Source organism: Petaurus breviceps, unplaced genomic scaffold (genome assembly GCF_028583685.1).
Source record: "Petaurus breviceps papuanus isolate PSGF00001 unplaced genomic scaffold, PetGlider_PUasm1.0 151, whole genome shotgun sequence".
Classification (NCBI taxonomy): Eukaryota; Metazoa; Chordata; class Mammalia; order Diprotodontia; family Petauridae; genus Petaurus; species Petaurus breviceps.
In genome coordinates, this window is record NW_027185712.1 from 2,096,838 (window position 1) to 2,106,706 (window position 9,869).

The window sequence follows — 9,869 nt, forward strand, 5'->3', positions numbered from 1 at the left end:
ATGAATTGTTCAGAGGGAAATGACGCACTCAATTCTGTAGTACTGCTCAATAGTCCCAGTGCAGCTCAACAGTACGTCAGTATTTTCATTATAAACCCATCAGTGGTTTGATAAGTACTTGGTAACTGACCCTGAAATCAATACACTGAGTCAAGACTAAAAATAACTAGGTTGATTTACCTCAAAATTGTGAAACAGGGACACACCTGCAAAAATCTCCTCTTCCAGGAAGTCTTCCTAACCTAGATTCATCCCTACCCTTACTCACTCCTCTCTAGGATCCCTCTGCATTTTGACATTTAGTTTACATGCTAATTATCTTTCACCTGTTGAAAGTTTATTTGGCCGGCAAGATGTTGCGATGGATAGAGTACCAGACCTGGAGTCAGGAGGACTCATTTTCTCAAATTCAAATCTGTCCTTAGACATTTACTAGCTGTGAGACCCTGGGCAAGTCACTTAACCCTGTTTGCCTCATTTTTCTCATTTATAAAATGAACTGGAGAAGGAAATGGGAAACCGCTCCAATATCTTTGCCAAGACAATCCCAAATAGGGTCACAAAGAGTTGGACATGACTGAATATCAAGGAGAGGTTATTTGCTAACTGTTCTCAGACCATTTCTTTGCCTATCTGCTTTACTTCTCCAACTAAACAATATCTCCTTCCTCATAATGTGTTCTTACAAACAATCTTTGTCAAATGAGGTACAGAATGTTATCTGTGAGCACACACCCATACACCTGCAGTGAAATCTGACAGACACTTGGTAATATATTGAGCAGGGGATCTGGATTAACGCCCATCACCTAGGTCAGGTGTGGTGATTTAAGCTGTTAGCAAAGAAAGGAGGTTTTTACAGATTCACTGATTCTCAGAGTTCTAATGGATACCAGAGGTTATCCTGTCCAACTCCTATCTCTATAGGAAACCACTCTACAAAATTCCCGAGGGAAGTATATCCTTAGATTCATAGACTGTATGAGGTCCAATAGGTTACCATTAAAGATTATTCCTGGGGCAGCTAGCTGGCACAGTGAATCACCACTGGCCCTGGAGTCAGGAGGACCTGAATTCAAATCCAGTCTCAGATGCTTAACACACACCAAAAAAAAAAAAAAAAACACCACCTAGCTGTGTGACCTTGGGCAAGTCACTTAACCCCAATTGCCCTACCTTCTCCCCTCCAAAAAACAAAAAAAAAAGGTTATTCCTTAAAATTTAAAATTTTACAAATGAGGAAACCAAGACCCAGAGAGATAAGTGGCAGCTTTAACTCAAATTCAGGTCTTCTGACTCCCAGTTCATGGTTCTTCCCATCTCAACCTGCTACCATCCAATAATGATGCTACCGTTACCTTGGAAATTCTGCCCTTTCTCTGTAACCTATCTAAATTTGATGAGTCCTTAAAGTTTTATACATGGGTAGTCTTCCCTGTCTACTCCTTTCCCTTATCTCAATTTTTATGGAGAGTCCAAACCACCAGATTCATCCCTAATTATCTATTGCCTTCTACCTAGCTCTAATCACAGTTTATTCCTGCACAGTGAGACAGTAACATCCTGAAGGGAATGGCAGGGCAGACTCTATATACCTTGATTCTTGGCTACTTTTCCTCCCCACCCACTACATGGCAGGTAGATGGCACAGGAGTCAGGAAGACCAGAGTTCAAATCTGCTCTCAGATACTTAATAGCCTTGTGACTCTGGTAACCCTGTTGCCTCAATTTCCTCATTGGTAAAATGAGCTGCAGAAGGGAATGGCAAACCACTCCAGTATCTTTGCCAAGAAAATTCCAAATGGGGTTATGAAGAGCCAGACCCAAGAAGAAACACCAACTACATCCCAGGCCCCAGCTCAGCACAGCCGTAGGCACTTAGTCGCTTATTAACTACTTAATGAATGATTCCTTAATAATGAGTACAGCTACATTAAGAGCCTACTGTACTAGGGGAGGCTGGATGCCTCAGGACCTTTAGGCTACAGATTTGTCACGTTCATGAAGAATTAAGAAGTGCCTTGGAACTCTGGGAAGTTAAAGGGTGCTCTCTGAGTCCTTCTCAAAGGTTCCCTAATTGGTGACTGCAATTTAATGTGTTTCTCTATTACCTGCCAAAAGCCAGAAAGGTGTCTGCTTTGGAAGCAAACCCCCGGTATCTTATCCTAAGACAGATTAATGACCACATACAAAGGATTACTCCCAGAACCAACAAGTTTTCCAGCTTCCACATGTCCCATGTCACAGATTCACAGACTTTAGAATCTTCTTTCCAATATATCCAAAGAGGATGGTCCAGTTTCTACTTTAATAGCAGACAGGAAACTCATTATTTCACAGAATTTAGGGCTGAAATGGACTTTAAACTCCCTATTCATTTCACATCTGAGGTTGTCCTGCTTTTACTCTCTTCTCCTGTCCCCACCATCTGAGAACTGGACCTAGGGTTCCATTTTTCTACCAATGCAGGTATGAACCTTCTTTGCAACTTATTCAGTCTTCTTGCCTGTTACCCCAGGAGGTTAAATAACTTGCTCAGAGTCACCTAGGCAATCTGTGACTGAAGCAGGACTAGAATTCAGGTCCTTCCTGACTCCAAGGTCAGTTTTCTATCCAATATGCCATGCTTCTTAGCACTGCCAGAATAATGATGACATTTAGACTTGGTCAAAAATCTTCAGTGCCTCCCTATCACCTATCAAGAAAATTCTTTTGCCCACCATTCAAAATCTTCTACAATGCGATTCCACCTTACCTCTCCAGCCTTATCTTATTTTTTCCCCCACACTCTGTTTCAACCTAAATGAATTACTCTGTTCTCACACATGCCCTGTACATTCTTGAGTCCCTTACTTTTGCTGTTCCCTATGCATTCTGTTAGATTCTGACCCATCCTTTAAAGCCAAACTCAAATGCCACTTCCTCCATGCCTTTTATGACCTTCCTTATCAGTAATGACCTCCCCTTCTGACTTCATATAACACACGTCTTATGTAACAAAATTCTTCATATAAAAAAACAGAGAGGTTTTGTCTTACCTAAACTTTCTACTTTCATCTGTCACAATATTCTGCAGAGAGGAGGTACACAATGAATAGAATGGGAACTCAGTTCAGTTCATCTCACTGTGGTCCACACCCACACTGTCTGTCCTCCTTCTCCACACAGACACACTTTTCTTTTTTTTTTTTTTTTGGAGGGGCAATTGGGGTTAAGTGACTTGCCCAAAGTCACACGGCTAGGTTTTTGTATTAAGTGTCTGAGGCCGCATTTGAACTCAGGTCCTCCTGACTCCAGGGACGGTGCTCTATTCACTGTGCAAACCTAGGCACCCTCAGACACACTTTTCAATGAGTTGTTGCCCCCAAAATGAAATACCCTCCTCACTGCTGATCAAAATCCTACCCATCATTCCCCTTATACCTTACGTATTCCTTGCTCCAAGAAGCCTGCTCACAGGCAACACTCCCTTCTCTGACCTCCTTCAGCTTTTCTACTCTGAATTTTATCACTGCCTCAGATACTGCCTGGTTAAGGAGACAAGACTCAGACGAGAGAGCAATATTAAACTGTCAGCTCATCCAGGGAGCTGCTCTCCTCCTGTTTTCTCTACTGAACCTAGCTCAGGGAGGAACACAGCACAAATTGGGGAGAGGTGATAAGGTGAGGCTGGCTGAAATTCCTTCTTAACAGGCAATGTAGAAAGGAAACCTTTATCTTTGTTTCTCCCGAGTTAAGAATAGGTAGGTATGAGTTAGTTAGTTCTTGTGGGTAATGGGATAGCAATCGAAGTAAAACCAAGCATCAGAGTCTGAAATTATTTCCCAAATTCCAAAAGACAGGATAAGAGAACAAATCAATCAACAAGCATTAAAAAAGAAAAAAAAAAGCAAGGCTCCATACTAACACAGAGAGAAAAGGTAATGGGAAACACTGAAATCAAACACTTTTCCAGAGAACTAGCTTGCAATGGAATTAAGTGATTTCCCCTTCTTTGGCCTCAGTTTCCTTAGTTAGAAAATGAAGGGAATAGACTAGAACATCTCAAAAGGCCCTTCTAGGTCTGACTTTCTATGGTTTGAAAGATAGAGATTCAGCAGCAGTAGTGGCCAAAGCCAGGCAAATGGTGACTCCAGCTGCCTTGCCCCACATAATCAAGCCTCAGTTCATTTGGACCCCCAATTCCCAAGGAATTTGTTATCATTTGGCACGTTCTGGTCGGCAGTTTCCCTTTGTGCTATCTATGGAAAGAAGAGTTTGCTAAGCAAATTAATTGCCCAAACAAGGAAAATGTTTAGCCTACTTAAGAAGGAAGGCCAACAAACTGTTTCCAAGCAATTATAAAACCACTTTGTATGCAAATAGTGCTGCTAAACAGTGAGTGTGCTAATTACAAATTATTCTTTTCTCTCCACTAGAGCACTTACAAGATTCTCCAAAACACATATTATAGCCCAGCTCCCTTTACTCCAGCCCCCAGAGACAGCCCTAGGCTATAAGGAAGTGGGGAGGAGAAGGAAAGTGATTGTAGCAGATCTTGTACTTGGGGACCCCTTGCCGTTTCTGTTGCTGAGTACAGACTCAGGGAGTCAGCCCCCAAGAGGAGTGGCAGGTGCTTAAAAAGACTGATAGCTGCAGAGCATCAACCAGAAATGCAGCTCCCCCACCCCCACCTCCTGCTGGGAACCCCCTCAGGCTGCAAATGGCCCTTTTCTAACTTCTTTCCCCACCTCTTACTAAGACTGCCCTTGATACTCACTTTAACCGGATTTCACCTGGATGGGAATGGGGGAAAGGGAATTGATAGGGAAGGGAATAGAATTCTATTCTCCCTAAGCCCTGAAAAACCTGCCCTCTCCCTTCCCCTTCCCCTCCAGTGAACCTATATATCTATGCTCTTGAAAGTCATAGCAAAGTGGCATCTTTTTTTTAATAAAAAATGTTTTTAATTCAGACTTTTTAATCAGCGAGATTGATGCTCACTACTCCCCTCCAATGTTGGTCAAATTAAAGAGGCCTTGCTATGTGCTGCATCATCATCATTACTATTATTTCTGTGCTACTCTTCCAATGCCTCATCATTGTGGGGCTGTTACCAGCAGATTCTGCCAAGTCTTACTAGACTGAAAAAGCCTAGCAATAACAGAATGCAAGTCTGCTGAGGACCAGCCTGGCTGAATTCACAGAGGCCCAAGAGGAGAAAGGGCCATCAGAAGACAGTCCGAAGGTAATATGTGATCCAGCTTTTTTGATCAGTTAAAAGTCTGATCATGCAACCACATATATGTATATTTTTATTTAATTATAAATTATGAACCTGGGCTACTAGAACCCACACATCAAATCAAAAACCAAAAAAAAAAAGTGTGTTCAGGGAGACACAAGTCTTACTGGTCACTGCCCAAGAGGACACTCATCAGATGAGTCGTCCGAATTTTCTCAATAGCTGTCCCATAAGGCTGGATCAGAAGGGGTAGGTGGGTGGAAAAATTACACAACAGGAGACTTGAGAGTAATGGGGTGTGGTTAAGTATGATTGGATAGGTGCATGATTGGTTGTTATTTGAGAGGGTAGATGGGAGCCTATTTTCCCGCCTTCTGATTGGTCTCTTTCTCTTCCCCCACACTCCAAGTAGGAGGCCCAAAAATTTTCATTTGCACCAATGAAGGGTTTAGGGGATAGTGGAGTGAAAACACCAGTGAAATCACAGATATTTAAGATATTAAAGTATTATTACTGGTATACTTTGGTGTACCTACGTCCGGTCTCCCCTTATTCTAATTCTTCCTCCACTTAGTTGCCTAAGTGATTTTCCTAATGTCTCACCCAGTAATACTCCCCACCCACCCCCCTTAATAAACTCCAGAGGCTGCCTATAGAATCTAGGATCAAATATAAATTCCTCTGGTATTTGAAGTTCTTAATAAATTGGGCTCCCCTTACATATCACTCTTCTCTTTCTGCATACATGAAGTTCTGTCTTCCATCACAATACCTTTTCAATGGCAATCCTACATGCCCTCCCTTCTTCACTTCCATCTCTTAGAGTCCCTGACATTTTTCAAGACGCAGTTTATGTACTACCTTCTATAGGAAGCCTCAGAGCTTTCCATTCCAAGACGATCTTTAATCTGATTGAATATATCATGTATATTCCTTCACGTTCATATGTTGTCTCCCCCACTAAAATGTAAACGTCACTTTTGTTTTTGTAATTCCCAACCCTATCACAGTGCCTAGCACACAGAAGAGGTTTAATTAATGCTTGTTTGATTAATTGATCTGTGATCTCATTGATGTCTATGCTCAAGTATAGACATTATTACAATTCATCTAGGATTTTTATTCTATTTGATTCTAGTCCATGGGGAACCAACATGCTGGGAACCTTCCTTCATGATTCTTGACATTAATGGATACAAATGGAGTACAGAGCCTGCGCATTAGTTATTCCTTGCTCTTGATGCATGGCTGACCCATTTTTTTTCCCTGCTCATACAAAGGAGTATAGTTTTAGAGCTGGAAGGGGCATTAAAGGTCATCCAGTGTGTTCTCTTCATCTTAAAGATGAGAAACCAAAGGCTCAAAGGTGATATGCTCAAAGTTCCCTGGGTACTAAATGACGAAGCTGAGATTTGAATCCAAATCCATCATTCTTTCCATTTCTCCATAGAGCCTCCTGTACATGTCTCTGATGACACTGTTATTTATAATATCCAGACTTTACATTTCAGAGGCCACTTTATTTTCAAAATATTTTCTCTTGGGGCGGCTAGGTGATACAGTGAATAAAGCTCTGGTCCCAGAGTCACGAGGACCTGAGTTCAGATCCGGCCTCAGACACTTAACACAAGAACTAGCCATGTGACCTTGGGAAAGTCACTTAACCCCAATTGCCCTCCAAAAAGCAAATATATATATTTTCTCTTAAGTTGTATACACCTTAATCCCCTTCTTGCCTGCTACCCTTCCATTCATCCTCCAGGTCATGCCCTGGAGTACTTAGCAATTTATGTTCTGAGACTCCTTCCCTGAGGCCACGGTGGTCACAATGATTGAGTATCTTGCATGACCTGCTCTATTTAGATGTCCCTAGCCATGCTTTACTTTACACCATGACCATCTTCTTGCTTTAGACATAAATGTATTCTTCCAACTGTGGAACAATAATTAAATATCAACACTGCTCCTGGAAAAGATATTTCTGGCTCTGTCCCTATGACTCTACTCAGCATCCCTATGACTTTTTAAATCAGAGCATACCTCCCAGGACAGCCACCACCCTGTATGTGTTGTTTCCAGGGGTGTTCTGGAATGAGCTCAAATCAACTGTTAAATTTTCACTGAAAGCATGAATACCCCTTAAATTATAAAACAACATAGACATTACAGACAAGGCCAATTACTTTTCCCATGCTCTCAAACACATAAGATTAGGCAGAAGCCTAGTAAATCCCCAAAGGAAATTAAGCATGTTAATAAATAACTTATAAGTATAAAACAGTTACAAAAAACTTTCAAATCCGTGATATATTTTGGTCCTCATCACAACACTGTAAGCATAAGCATGAGAGCACAAGGGCTAATAAGCCCATTTTACAGGAAACTGAGGCCTAGAGAAAATGACTTGCCTAAGGTTGTAAGTCCATTAAATGGCAGGATCTCTTACTTGAAATCAGATCTTTAGTCTCCATGTGTTCTTTCCATTGCTCAAGGTTTCAAAGACATCAGTTTGTTCAGTCCACAATAGCACTGAGATCACTCAATCACACACAATAATCCATACCTGGATTATTGCAATGGCTTCCTCTCTATTAAATAAGTATCTATTAAGTTCTACTATATGTCAGTCACTATGCTATGTGCAGGCCTTACAAAGGAAATAAATAGAAGCTCCTGATTTCATAGAGCTTCCAATCTTTGGGGAAAGACAAGTATTTACAAAGTAGTACAGTACAAGGTAATTTCAAAAGTGAGAGGGGATATTAGCAGTTCATAGGTCAAGGAGGTGGTGCCTGAACTAATCTTTGGAGGCAGCTAGGAATTCTAAGAGATAGAAGAAAGGAGGGAAGGCATTCCAGGCATGGTCAAATGTCTTTGCAAAGGTGTAATGATGGAATATAGAATGTCATGTGTGAAACATCAAGAGAGCCAGTTTGATTGGACTGTGTAGTGCATTTACAAAAATAATACGTAAAAAACCTAAAAAGAAGGATGAAATCAGGTTGTGAAGGCCTTTAAATACTCAATAGGGAGTCCCTGAAGCTTATTGATCAGGGGAGGGACAGGATCAGACCCATACTTAAGAATATCACTGACGGGGGCGGCTAGGTGGTGCAGTAAGTAAAGCGCTGGCCCCGGAGTCGGGAGGACCTGAGTTCGGTTCCGGCCTCAGACAGTCACACTAAAAACTAGCCGTGTAACTAACCGTGGGGCAAGTTACTTAACCCCAATTGCCCTCCAAAAAGCAAAAAAAAAAAAAAAAAACAAAGAATATTGCTGACAGCTGCGTAGAGTGGGAAGTGATCTGAGTCAGGGAGACCAATTAAGAGCCTATTGCAATGGGCCAGATGAGATAATGAGGACTAAAAGGAGAATGGTGGTTGCATGGATAGAGAGGAGTTAGATTATCTGACCCCAGCCTCTTCTCTCTCCATTCTCTCCTCTATAATGATGCCAGACTGATCTTCATCAGGCATGAGATAATCTTCTGTCCAACTCCATTCCACATAAGACCATCTATTCAGCACTTTCCTATCATTCCTTTCCTCCATGTACTGGGCCAGCCGAGTTCTTAGAATCCTGTCTTTAATTCCTTTTCCAAGTAGGAACATGTAACATCCTAGCATCTTCACCATCACCACTACTACCACCACCACCAACATCATCACCATCACTATCATCACTGTCATCACCACCACCACCATCATCACCATCATCATCATCATCACCACCACCATCATCACCATCACCACCATCATCACCACCATCACCATCATCACCATCACCACCACCATCATCACCACCATCACTATCATCACCACCACCACCATCACTATCATCACCATCACCATCACCACCACCACCACCATCACCATCACCATCATCACCATCACCACCACCATCACTATCATCGCCATCATCACCATCACTATCATCACCATCATCACCATCATCATCTTCACAACTAACATTATTTAATGCCTTCTATGTGCCAGGCACTGTTCTAAGCACTTTACTATTACTATCTCATTTGATCCTCACAACAGCCTTGGAAGGTAAATGCTCTTATTATCCTTATTTTACAGATAAGAAATCTAAAGCAAAGGTTAAATGACTTGCTCAGGGTCACACAGGTAGCAAGCATCTGAGACTAGATTTGAATTTAGGTCTTCCTGACTCCAGTCCTAGCCACTGTGCCACCTAGCTGCCCTGTGTATAGTTAGGTATTCAATAAATATTTGTTGCATTAATATTTTTCTTGATTAGGACAGCACCAGGAGTTAGGGGACCTGGACTAAAGTGTTGTTTCTGTTTCTGCTTCTGACTAATTTTGTGACTTTGGACAAGTTACCCCATCTCTGACAATCTGAATCTCTGAGGTCAAAGAGACAATAGATAGTATTTAATACTGTCCACACCCAGAGAAGTATCTCTCCAGTTATCCAGTCCTTTGCTTTGAGCCCTCCAGTGAGGACTCAGGACAACACGTGCTCCCAAGGAAGCCTATTCCACTTTGGAAGAGTTCTAATTGTTAGGAAGGTCTTTATACCAAGCCTAAATTTGACTCTCTCCAAGTTCATTCCACCCATTGCTTCTAGTTCCGCTCAAGCAAATTAAGTTTAATACCTCTACTTCCATAATACTC